General features: G+C 39.4%; 1 protein-coding gene across 1 annotated transcript in view; it reads right to left on the reverse strand.

Annotated features, from left to right (window-relative positions):
* The window catches only part of NPSR1 (neuropeptide S receptor 1), a 77,877-nt gene that overhangs the window by 19,431 nt on the left and 45,728 nt on the right, over nt 1-12,718 (reverse strand). The window lies entirely within an intron of this gene.

Here is a 12,718-nt window from a genome sequence, read left to right on the forward strand (position 1 = left end):
GCAATGAAAGGTAATGATCCCAGCATGGGCTTTGATAACTCCTGCTTGATGCAGCTGGCTGAAACCTATATTAACAGCTCTAACAGTGATTGTCATTTTTGACCAACTCATGGTTGCCAAAAGTAAGATAGATGAACTAAAAATCCTCCCTGAGAAATTTGTGATGAGCTTGTAAGACGCCGTATTCAGGGAGAATTTACAGGAGAAGTTAAATGAGAACCAGTGACAATGGTTACCAAAACAGAAATGAACTGGGCTGGGGGAATGCAGGATGTGACGGTAAAGCCGCTTATAATAAAAATAGAAATATCCTCCTCCCTAGCTACTTTCTGCCCCAAGCTCCTCAAATGCCTGACAGGAATATACAAGTACCCTGTAAACCTTATAGTGTACTTATAGTATAAGTACCCTGATAATGTCCTGTAAACCAATAGTAAGTTACTGATTGGTGAAAATGAAATCAGTATGGGGAAATGGCTTAATAGAGGAGTAAGTAAAGGTAAAGGTAAAGGGTTTCCCTTGACATTAAGTCCAGTCATGTCCGACTCTAGGGGGTGGTGCTCATCTCCATTTCAAAGCCGAAGAGCCGGCGTTTGTCCATAGACACTTCCATGGTCATGTGGCCGGCATGACTACACGGAATGCCGTTACCTGCCCGCCAAAGCGGTACCTATTAATCTACTCACATTTGCATGTTTTCAAACTGCTAGATTGGCAGGAGCTGGGACTAGCAACAGGAGCTCACCCCATCACGCGGATTCAAACCGTCGACCTTCCAATCGGCAAGCTCAGCAGCTCAGCAGTTTAACCCGCAGAGGAGTAAGCATGCATTTTCTTACCAAAATTTCATGTTGTCTAGTGACCTGAAAGAAATTAGCTAGCTTGTTTGGAAATTAGATTAGATTAGATTAGATCTGATCACAATAGCAACTCTGGATGGCTTACAAATTTAAAAGAATACAACAACATAATATAAAACATAAACAGCAGCCAAGGAGCCAATCCAATCTGGACAAATAATAACCACATAACAGGCTCTAACTAACATTCCAATATCCATGCCCAGGAACAGCATAACTTTGTAATGTTGTACTCTGACATTGACGATTATTAGAATGAAAGAATTTCTGGCATTTTAAATTATAAATTTTTAATATTTTTTAATAATTTTAATAATTTTAATAATTTAATTATTTTAAAATATTAAAATAATTTATTTCCCCTTTATTGAAATATGGAAAGAAATCAGGGGTTGCCAAGGAGGCTTGTGAAAGTGTGTCAGTATTCATAGCACTATAACCAACCTGAGATAAGATGCTGCCCACAATCATTCTCAAGGTCATTTGGTAACAGACTTAATTTTCTTGAGCAGGTAAAGGAGAAAAGAATAAATTGAGTGGGGGAGGAGGAGGAGGAGGAGGAGAAAATAGGTGGGGGGAAAAAAGGATCCAGTCCTTCAAATTTCTCAGGTGGAGTTTTAAAAGATCCCTACACTCAAAGTATTAAAAACAACATGGATCACAGCTGCAATTGCATCAGAGTCACTTAACAATTCATACCTACTGAGGATGAAAATGAACCAGTGAAGTTAGAACCAATACTTAATAAAACAATGATTGAATGTGGGGAGGTGTAAGATCAGCTTTTCAAGGTGTGCCTGGTCAAGAAACAGGTATGGCAGGGATTCCAGAAATACTTTATTGTTGTAGGGTATGATAACAGAATCTTGAAAGCCTGTTCAAATTTCTCTCTGTCCCATCTTATGCTAAACAAAATCAAGGATTGATTTTGATTTTTTTCTCATTTTCTTCTTTCTCTGGACTGAGTAATCTTTTCTCAGAGTCACCCCTTCATGGCTTACTTGTTTCTTTCCTATCCCCAAGTTCAGGTCATACTGATTAATAAAAAAAAGACATAATAATTCAGCACATTTTAGTGAGGAATTTGATAGGGGGCAATTGAATAAGATACAAATGGTAGAGCAGAAAATACTGATTGCTCAGACATATTTAGGGGAGGAACACTAGTTGATTCTGAGAGAGGAGAAATAGTCATTAATTCTGATCAATTCTGGTTGTCAGCAGAACCAGCTTGATGTTTAATATTGCCAATAAATTAACAATATTAATTTCACATCTACAGCCAAGGGGCTGGAAAACGTACAAGTAAGGGAACTTCAAGATGATATGATTGAAGATCCAATGTGGAAAATCTTCCACATAATTTGCCTAGGCATTCTGCAAGCTCAGATTCTATTAGAGAACAGTGGGAGTAATAGCAACATGCAAAAGGCTGAATGAATCACATGAAGAAGACAAGATTAGTGTGTGAGCTCATATGGTTGTGATGGAAGGTCTAACAGACTTTGAGAAAGTGAAGGAGGACTATTGCAAAACAGACACCTGGGGGGGGGGAGGGGGGAGTGTGAGAAAGAAAGACAGAGCAACTCCTCCTTAATTATGCTAGATATATGTTGAGTGGGAGGATTGCTTTGACAGGCATTACCATACTAGCAATAAAGGTATTCCAGAAATCCAAATGGTTCTTGTTTCCTGAATCTGCCAATCTCCCATGGCATGACAATAAGGTCTTAATGGATGCCCAAGTCATTTTGATGCAAGCGCTCCAGATATCAACATTAACCTTTTCACCAATACAAGAATACTAGCTGTTTCATGTACCTGTTGGTGCCTCAGTACAGTTCCTGATCAGTGAATGGCCTTCATGCCTTTAGGGTACGAAATAGTACCAGAAATTGTACTGTCTCCAATTAAGAAATATGATAACAACACTGATATATGTCAAAAAGATCAGCATAAATTTTCTCGCTTAATCTGGATTGTAGCAGGCTGCCGTTTGTTTCTTTCATGGAATCCATTTCAAAACATAATGTTATACTGTTCAGGAGACCTGGGCAACTGAAGATCTTGCTGAATAGTTTTAGCACACACACAGTAGGAGCAGAAGCTGGAGTGGGAAATGGAAAATTCAAGGTTTATTGATCTCTATTACCTTATGTGCTGAAGCACTTAATCTATGCAAATACTGCCAGCCCCAACTGGCTTTAGTGTTACCCCAACTCCTAGTTTACTGTAATTTTGAATGTGTTAAACCAAAAAAGAAAGAGGAAAAAATAGACTTCTTGCCAGTTACAGCACATATAAAATGAAGGTAAGAGTAATGGCTGCATAGGACATTCTCAAGCAAAAAAAAAAAAAAAGGCGGGGGGGGGGGCTACAAAAACTGCTTCAGCATAAGAAAAGAGATGCCATGAAGGAAAACTGAGCACACTTTATTCAGACAGATGGAATAAAAGAGTCAGTTCTGGTTTGGTGGATGACTGCAGATTTTCCACTTTATGCCCAAATGCAGCTGGGCAGTTGCATCTTGTCAGAGGTCTGGGAAAGATGTTTCAATACATTTAATAGGGATGAAAAAGTGGGCTGGGTCCCGAGAGCTTGCCTGATTGGCCACGAACAACTGCAACTTAAGTGAAGAATTTGATTTCCCAGGTAGGGTACAGGAAGTCTCTTGGAAATGATTAGTTCCACTAGAGTTTATAAAAAATGATGCTGCAGAATGGGTTAAAATCACAGCCTTTCTGTTCACATACATATAATGATAAATATTTCCAAATACCTAGGCATGAGGACTAACAGTCATCCCTCTTTTTTTTAAAAAAAGATAAATACTGATATGACTTGCCTGCTAAATACAATCAGTAAACTTCTATGGGAATCTGAGTAAGAGTCTTTTTTTAACAGAGAAACAGTTTGTTTTTTGGAAAAGCCAATTTACTATTGATCAGTACTTTGCATTACAATACTTAATTCAGAAATATCAAGTGTTTATCTACAGTAGAACTCTTTAAGTTTTACCACATTCTAGATCTAGAAATAAAATTAAATACAAACCTAAAATTGATAATGGCTGCACATACTGCAGACCAGGTTTTAGCAGTATAGTTTTCCACTAGATATTGTAAGATTAGAGTAACATCTATAATCAAATGTCTGGCTCTAAAGCCTGCCTGTTCCTTAGTCAGTATACTGTATGCTTGACTAGGTAGAGGTCCCTAAACAGAGAACGGTCTTCTCTCTGGGTCATTCAGTGCCCTCCTCTCAGGTGGGCTAAGGGGAAGATAGAGGAAGAACTCCTCTATAGAAAGTTTGTGTCCTTGTAATGATAACCAAATCAAAAATATTGAATGTGTTCTCCTCCATTATATATATATTACAGAGTGATGTGCTGGATTCTTATCTATCCACTACTTTTAGAAATACCAGCCTATACATATCAATTCCATACCTGCTTAGGATTTCTAGACCAGGACTCTTTATAACCAAATGTTTAAAATGCATTGGGTCCTGATACGTTAAAATTATTTTGTATTTGTATTTTGTTCTTGTTTATTAGATCTGTAGTTCTTTAAATAATATATGATCATTATTTTAGGCTATTTATAGATTCACTCTTCAGCAAAGGATCGTTACCTTGTCGTGGTGCTGGAGCTTGAGCACCTCAATGATGCCATGAGCTAAACCGTGAAGGGCCACCCAAGACGGGAAGGTCATGACAGAGAGGTCAGACTAAATGCGATCCCTGGGGAAGGTAATGGCAACCCACCTCAGTATTCTTGCCGTGAAAACTAAATGGATCAGTACAACCAGAGATATGTCGGTATACCATCGGAAGGTGAGACCCCCAGGTCGGAAGATGGTCAAAATGCTACTGGGGAGGAACAGAGGATGAGCTCAACTAGCCCCAGACGTGATGACGCAGCTAGCTCAAAGCCGAAAGGACGGCTAGCGGCCGACGGTGCTGGTGGTGAACGGCGAATCCGATGTTCTAAGGATCAACACACCATCGGAACCTGGAATGTAAGATCTATGAGCCAGGGCAAATTGGATGTAGTTATTGGTGAGATGTCAAGATTAAAGATAGACATTCTGGGCATCAGTGAACTGAAATGGACTGGAATGGGCCACTTCACATCAAATGACCACCAGATCTACTACTGTGGACAAGAGGACCACAGAAGAAATGGAGTAGCCTTCATAATTAATAGTAAAGTGGCTAAAGCAGTGCTTGGATACAACCCCAAAAATGATAGAATGATCTCAATTCGAATTCAGGGCAAGCCATCTAACATCACAGTGATCCAAATATACGCCCCAACCACAAATGCTGAAGAAGCTGAAGTAGAGCAGTTCTATGAGGATCTGCAGCACCTACTGGACAACACGCCTAAAAGAGATGTTATTTTCATCACAGGAGACTGGAATGCTAAGGTGGGCAGTCAAATGACACCTCGAATTACAGGTAAGTATGGCCTGGGAGAACAAAACGAAGCAGGACACAGGCTGATAGAATTTTGCCAAGACAATTCACTCTGCATAACAAACACTCTCTTCCAACAACCTAAGAGACGGCTTTATACATGGACTTCACCAGATGGACAACACCGAAATCAGATTGATTACATCCTTTGCAGCCAAAGGTGGCGGACATCTGTACAGTCGGTAAAAACAAGGCCTGGAGCTGACTGTAGTTCAGATCACGAACTTCTTCTTGCACAATTTAGGATCAGACTAAAGAGATTAGGGAAGACCCACAGATCAGCTAGATATGAGCTCACTAATATTCCTAAGGAATATGCAGTGGAGGTGAAGAATAGATTTAAGGGACTGGACTTAGTAGATAGGGTCCCGGAAGAACTCTGGACAGAAGTTGGCAGCATTGTTCAGGAGGCGGCAACAAAATACATCCCAAAGAAAGAGAAAACCAAGAAGGCAAAATGGCTGTCTGCTGAGACACTAGAAGTAGCCCAAGAAAGAAGGAAAGCAAAAGGCAACAGTGATAGGGGGAGATATGCCCAATTAAATGCAAAATTCCAGAGGTTAGCCAGAAGAGATAAGGAATTATTTTTAAACAAGCAATGCGCGGAAGTGGAAGAAGACAATAGAATAGGAAGGACAAGAGACCTCTTCCAGAAAATTAGAAACATTGGAGGTAAATTCCAGGCCAAAATGGGTATGATCAAAAACAAAGATGGCAAGGACCTAACAGAAGAAGAAGAGATCAAGAAAAGGTGGCAAGAATATACAGAAAACCTGTATAGGAAGGATAACAATATCGGGGATAGTTTGACAGTGTGGTCGGTGAGCTAGAGCCAGACATCCTGAAGAGTGAGGTTGAGTGGGCCTTAAGAAGCATTGCTAATAACAAGGCAACAGGAGACGACGGCATCCCAGCTGAACTGTTCAAAATCTTGCAAGATGATGCTGTCAAGGTAATGCATGCTATATGCCAGCAAATTTGGAAAACACAAGAATGGCCATCAGACTGGAAAAAATCAACTTATATCCCCATACCAAAAAAGGGAAACACTAAAGAATGTTCAAACTATCGAACAGTGGCACTCATTTCACATGCCAGTAAGGTAATGCTCAAGATCCTGCAAGGTAGACTTCAGCAGTTCATGGAGCGAGAATTGCCAGACGTACAGGCTGGGTTTAGAAAAGGCAGAGGAACTAGAGACCAAATTGCCAATATCCGCTGGATAATGGAAAAAGCCAGGGAGTTTCAGAAAAACATCTATTTCTGTTTTATTGACTATTCTAAAGCCTTTGACTGTGTGGACCATAACAAATTGTGGCAAGTTCTTACTGGTATGGGGATACCAAGTCATCTTGTCTGCCTCCTGAAGAATCTGTATAACGACCAGGTAGCAACAGTAAGAACAGACCACGGAACAACAGGCTGGTTTAAGATTGGGAAAGGAGTACGGCAGGGCTGTATACTCTCACCCTACCTATTCAACTTGTATGCAGAACACATCATGCGACAAGCTGGCCTTGAGGAATCCAAGGCTGGAGTTAAAATCTCTGGAAGAAACATTAACAATCTCAGATATGCAGATGATACCACTTTGATGGCTGAAAGTGAAGAGGAACTGAGGAGCCTTATGATGAAGGTGAAAGAAGAAAGTGCAAAAGCTGGTTTGCAGCTAAACCTCAAAAAAACCAAGATTATGGCAACCAGCTTGATTGATAACTGGCAAATAGAGGGAGAAAATGTAGAAGCAGTGAAAGACTTTGTATTCCTAGGTGCAAAGATTACTGCAGATGCTGACTGCAGTCAGGAAATCAGAAGACGCTTAATCCTTGGGAGAAGAGCAATGACAAATCTCGATAAAATAGTTAAGAGCAGAGACATCACACTGACAACAAAGGCCCGCATAGTTAAAGCAATGGTGTTCCCTGTAGTAACATATGGCTGCGAGAGCTGGACCATAAGGAAGGCTGAGCGAAGGAAGATCGATGCTTTTGAACTGTGGTGTTGGAGGAAAATTCTGAGAGTGCCTTGGACTGCAAGAAGATCCAACCAGTCCATCCTCCAGGAAATAAAGCCAGACTGCTCACTTGAGGGAATGATATTAAAGGCCAAACTGAAATACTTTGGCCACATAATGAGAAGACAGGACACCCCGGAGAAGATGCTGATGCTAGGGAGAGTGGAAGGCAAAAGGAAGAGGGGCCGACCAAGGGCAAGATGGATGGATGATATTCTAGAGGTGACGGACTCGTCCCTGGGGGAGCTGGGGGTGTTGACGACCGACAGGAAGCTCTGGCATGGGCTGGTCCATGAAGTCACGAAGAGTCGGAAGCGACTAAACGAATAAACAACAAAATAGATTCACTTACTTATAATTTCTAGCTTTATAGAATTTAGTCTTATAGTGTAATTTGTTATACTATAATCAATTTATTTATAAGTTATTTTAAGGATTTCTTACAACAAAGAACCAAGATCAGAAGTACCTAACAGCCATCCATACCCACAGAATGAACCAGGTGCTGGTGGTCATCTATAAAATTCTTCATGATACAGGAGCTAGGTATTTGTGGGACTAACTATCTCCAATTATCTCTGCCTATCCTATAAGATGCAGTAGGGTTGCGTGCTTTAGATCCCATTGATCAAACAGTATGGGACGCAGGAGGCATGCCATTTTTGTCACAGCATCTGCCAGATGGAACAGTCTCCCAACCTCATTTGGTTGGCCTCAACCATGTTGGCCTTTAATAAGGCCCTGAAGACTTGGTTCCTTCCCCCAGGCACTGGCCCAGGATGGTATATGTGCCTGTTGCAACTATATAGGTTGTGTGTATGGCCCCTGGACAGTATGTTTTATTTCATTATATTTTATTGTTTCATAATTTCCCTTTGTATTTAAAAGGAAGTTATCTGGCAAGTGGGCAGTGATATAAATTGAATAAAAAAATAATAATTAAAAAAATAAAAAGAATTAATGAATTTAAATATGACTAGCTATGATATTTTTTCAGTGTTTTTTTTAAATAAGGACAATTCTAGTTTGATTTGTTTCCATTTGTTTCCAAATTGTAAAAATAACTTGAAATAATTAGTTCATGCCATATCTAGGTCAGTCGTTAAAGACAGTCCTGCCATTCAAGAAGTTATACATAAAGAACAGAAGTTGACAAGTTATTTTTTGCATATTTTAGGCTGGAACAAATTGACCAACAGACTCCTGTAGCAGCAGGGTCAGCTACACAAGAGTACTGATGCTCTTGCATAACTCGTGCTTACTCCAATGGGAATAAAAAATCCATATAGGTGCAATCCCTTTCTCTCTCCTCTTAAAAGAATATGCCAATGAAGACCAATCATGTTTAGCAAATGCAATAAGTCACTGAATGTTGAGGAAGAGAAGGAGGAGGAGGAAGTACGACAGGAGAAGGAATAGTGCCTTCTTAGACTTCTTCGTTGCTCCCCAACCAGGTATTCTCCTGATGGGATTCCCATCTTATGCATCTGAAGACCATCAGGTTGGAGAAATCTGGTTTATAACAACCCCAAGAAAGGCTGGCTAGAACCATGAGCAGTGAGGGGTGAGAAGATATTGAGATACATGATTTTGTCCCATGTTCCATTTGCACTTTAGAAGGTTACCAAACCTGTTAGTACAAACCTACCCATTGCCCCCAGAAATATGGTGGCATGAGGTTGCAGTCTAAATTTTGAAAAAAGAAATAAAAAAATGTTGTTGTTTTTCTGGAAACCATTTGAAATAGAAAAATGATAAAGGGTTAGCTATAGATTTCATAATATCCAGAGTAAACCAACTGAAATCAGTAGGACTTAGGTTAGTCATAGTACGCTCCTTTGGACAGGAAGCTAGTGCAGAATACATTAAAAAGTTTTTCTCTGTATTATGTTGTGACATATAATGCATGCATTATAAATATTATCCCAAATATTTATTTTGCTCTTTTGGGTTCCATGTTATCCAAATACACATTATGAAAATAAATTAGGAATTTGTTAAAAAAGAAAATGATATTCTGTCACTGGCTCTGAAACCAATACCGATAATAAATTACTATTTTATATTCTTATATGCACCTTATTCCCCTGGTGCTGCATATAATTCTGTTGAAATTGGAACAATTATTTATCCTAAAAATTAACATGCTTTTTTATACAAAATATTATCACTACTTCCTTTATGGACTTCCCCCTGTGTCCCTCTAAACCTACCACCATCTGCTAGACAATTATGTATGCACACAAAAATGCTAATGATGCTAGCAGACGTTCTTCGACTGATGGAGAAATTACTTGAAAGTGAGGTGCCTGAATAGGTGTTTGGTCTCTTAATAGCATGTTCCAACCATGCATATGTATTCTAGCTGAATGTAACATTGCCTTTGAAATTAGAATGCAACTTTAGATGAGAGAGATGAAGGAAGCCATTTTAAAAGATAACAGATTTTGGGGGGTGGGGGGGAATTTAAAAGAAGGATGGCGGAATCAGAATTATATGAACTGTGTAGAATATATCCTGCTTATATCATAAGCCCAAGATTATTTTTAGACTGTAATTCCATACCCATATGCCTGACAGCATGCAAAACCAAAACCAGTGGCTTTATTTTGGAGTTGAGATATAGAGAGTTGAGCTGTTAAAAGCAAATTTACAGTCTTACAAGTAGAAATGGGAGGAGAGAATGGCAGGAAGCTGGCAAAATTCCCAGATTTGCTTCCTCCTTGATATACAGAGATCTGCAACCCTAATCTTTAAGGGGAAAAAAAAGGTCTATGTAAATGCATACCCAGTTGTCGGAGTTACTTCTGTTCAGCACAGAATATTTAACAGATCTGTATTATAACGTCTCTGCAAATACTACAATACATGGACCACAACTCTTACAAGGTCCACATTCAAGCTATATTCTGAGGGGGAAAGGGGGTATATAGGGTGACTATTATATTACTTCTCGGCAAGAAACACTACTAATGTGTATAAAACTCAATCAAGACCCACAGGAAGAAAGTATTAAAAGGCATTCTATTGAATCTTGCTGTCTTCCAGATTTAAACATTCTCTGCCCATTAATGTCAGACTACTCTGTAAGTCTTGAAACTATGAAGAGCTAAGAGTGATGATAAGGATTATTTTCAAGGTGATTGAATTTCTTCAAGTATTTATTGGTTTAATCAGATTTCTAGATAATAGCGATGAATGTATCTTCCACAGAAAATATGAATATAGCAGAAGTGTCGGTGGAGGCGGGGGGAGAACCTTGTCCTTTACTTTCACAGCCTAAATTGGCATTTTGAAATGGATACTGTTAAGATTTCTGGGTTTTCCCTCAGCTTTTTCATCAGTCGATGAAATTAAATAGGAGACTATCAGGAAAGCCAATGGCTGTAGGGTGGTCTGGGAAGTTGAAAAAAAAAATCCTGAAAGAAAGCTATGGCAAACTGCTTCTGTACCATTCCTAGTATGGCTATGTAGTCCCCAGAAGTCAAGTTCAACTCAGAGGAGTCAGCCTTTTAAGGACTGCCATATTCCTGGTGGGAATCTTGCCTTTTTGTGTAAAAGCAAAATTCTCTTTCTTCTGTTGAATTGCAATCTGGGCTGAAGTTCTCATAAGTTTTATGGTGTCCACTTCAGAGAGAGTACAAGGCCACAACTAGCATTACGTTCACAATATAAAATACATTACATGAATTTAATATGTATTGTGCACTGCTGTTCAATGGCATAGGGCTGCTGTTGGTAATACCAGTAGTGATCAGCAGCAGTAATAGTAATGGAGGAGGAGGAAGAGGAGGAGGAGGAAAGAACTTGGGTATAAAACAGTCTAAGCATTAAAAAAGTCATCCCAGGCCTGTCCTTCTTCAGTAGGTACACTGGAGAATCACAAGTCTGAATGGGTAACTTATCACAGAAAAATAGTATTCCAGAAAGACTAGCTAAAAATCCTTTCCAGGCCATAATAGTTTTACAGAGACAGAAAGACTTGGTATGGAGGAGGCACAAAGATGAGTTTGAGAGACAAGCAGAAAATAAGCCCCACCAGTATCAGCTGGATTCTGTTGTCTCCAGTCCACCAGTTTGCCCTCCATTTGCTGCTCTGTGGGAAGTCCAATGACTGATGATATGTTGATGCATTTTAGATAAGGAATAGAGCAGCAGATCCACCAAACAAGTAAAGAATGTAAGCATGCTCCCTGCTCAAAATATAAAGCAGTGCATATTTTAGGTGGTAGTCCTAGGTTCTATGGGGCAGAGTAGTGGGAAAAAAACCATAGGAACAAATGCCTTTCATCATGCCAGAGGTCCAAAGGCATAACAAGAGGGCTATGACTGGATACTCCAATAGTCAGACAAGGATTCTTTATAACCACGTGTATAAAATACAGTACAGTAGAACCTGATATTTTAGAATTGTTTCATATTTCTACCAACAGATCTGCCTTTTTATTATTTATACTCCATTATTTTCTCTTATTTATATTCAAACCAGCTAATCCTGTAGTTGAAACTCTTTCTTCAAATCCCGAGGAGCAAACAAACTTCTAAGTAATTAGTAAAATCTTATAAATACATTTGTAGAGCATGACTGCAATCCTCTGCTTAATTCAGTGGTTCTTATTTTTCACTGTATGAGTTCACATGAAGTACTCTGAGCTTTCACACGAGCTATTTACCAGCTGAAAATCAACTTTATGTTTCAATTTAAGGACATAAACTCCTGGCAAAGCAGTCCTGCTGTTTCAAATGCTAGATGCAACAGCCACATCAAAGAGAGGGGCAAAATACCCAATTCTGCTTGATTATTTTTTTTCACTTTTTCACTTACATTCTCTCAATCACCATAAGAAGAGAAGAAGAAAGGTCCCTGAGTCATTTTCTGACTCCTTGGGGGACATGGCTTTCGCGAACATTTTCTTGGCAGACTATAGAGCGGGGTGGTTTGCCACTGGTGCCTTAATACTTTCCCATTTGCTTGTGATGGCAAGACGTTTATCAACCACTTCAGCTAATGTCACCAGCACTCCCACTCTGAAAGAATCTCAGAAATGCATTTCCTACCCCTATATCTCATCTCACCTCAAAACAATTTATTTCCTCCCATGCAGAGCAAGATCTATACTATTTCCAGTTGTACCAAGCCTTTCCTTAGTTGTGATCTTACAAAGATACTTAATCTACCTCTCATGATCCCACCTAGCACAGTGATTAGCTATTTCTATGCTCAGAACTTTTGTTTACTATCAGGATTAAGGGCACATGATATTTGCACACATGATGATTTCACACTTTACTTCTTTATCGTGTTTGCTATTTCAAAACGATAGTTGCCTAAGGAGGTCCCTTATTATATTAAACTATGCAACT

The sequence above is a fragment of the Candoia aspera genome, chromosome 4 (genome assembly GCF_035149785.1).
Source record: "Candoia aspera isolate rCanAsp1 chromosome 4, rCanAsp1.hap2, whole genome shotgun sequence".
In the NCBI taxonomy this organism is placed as follows: Eukaryota; Metazoa; Chordata; class Lepidosauria; order Squamata; family Boidae; genus Candoia; species Candoia aspera.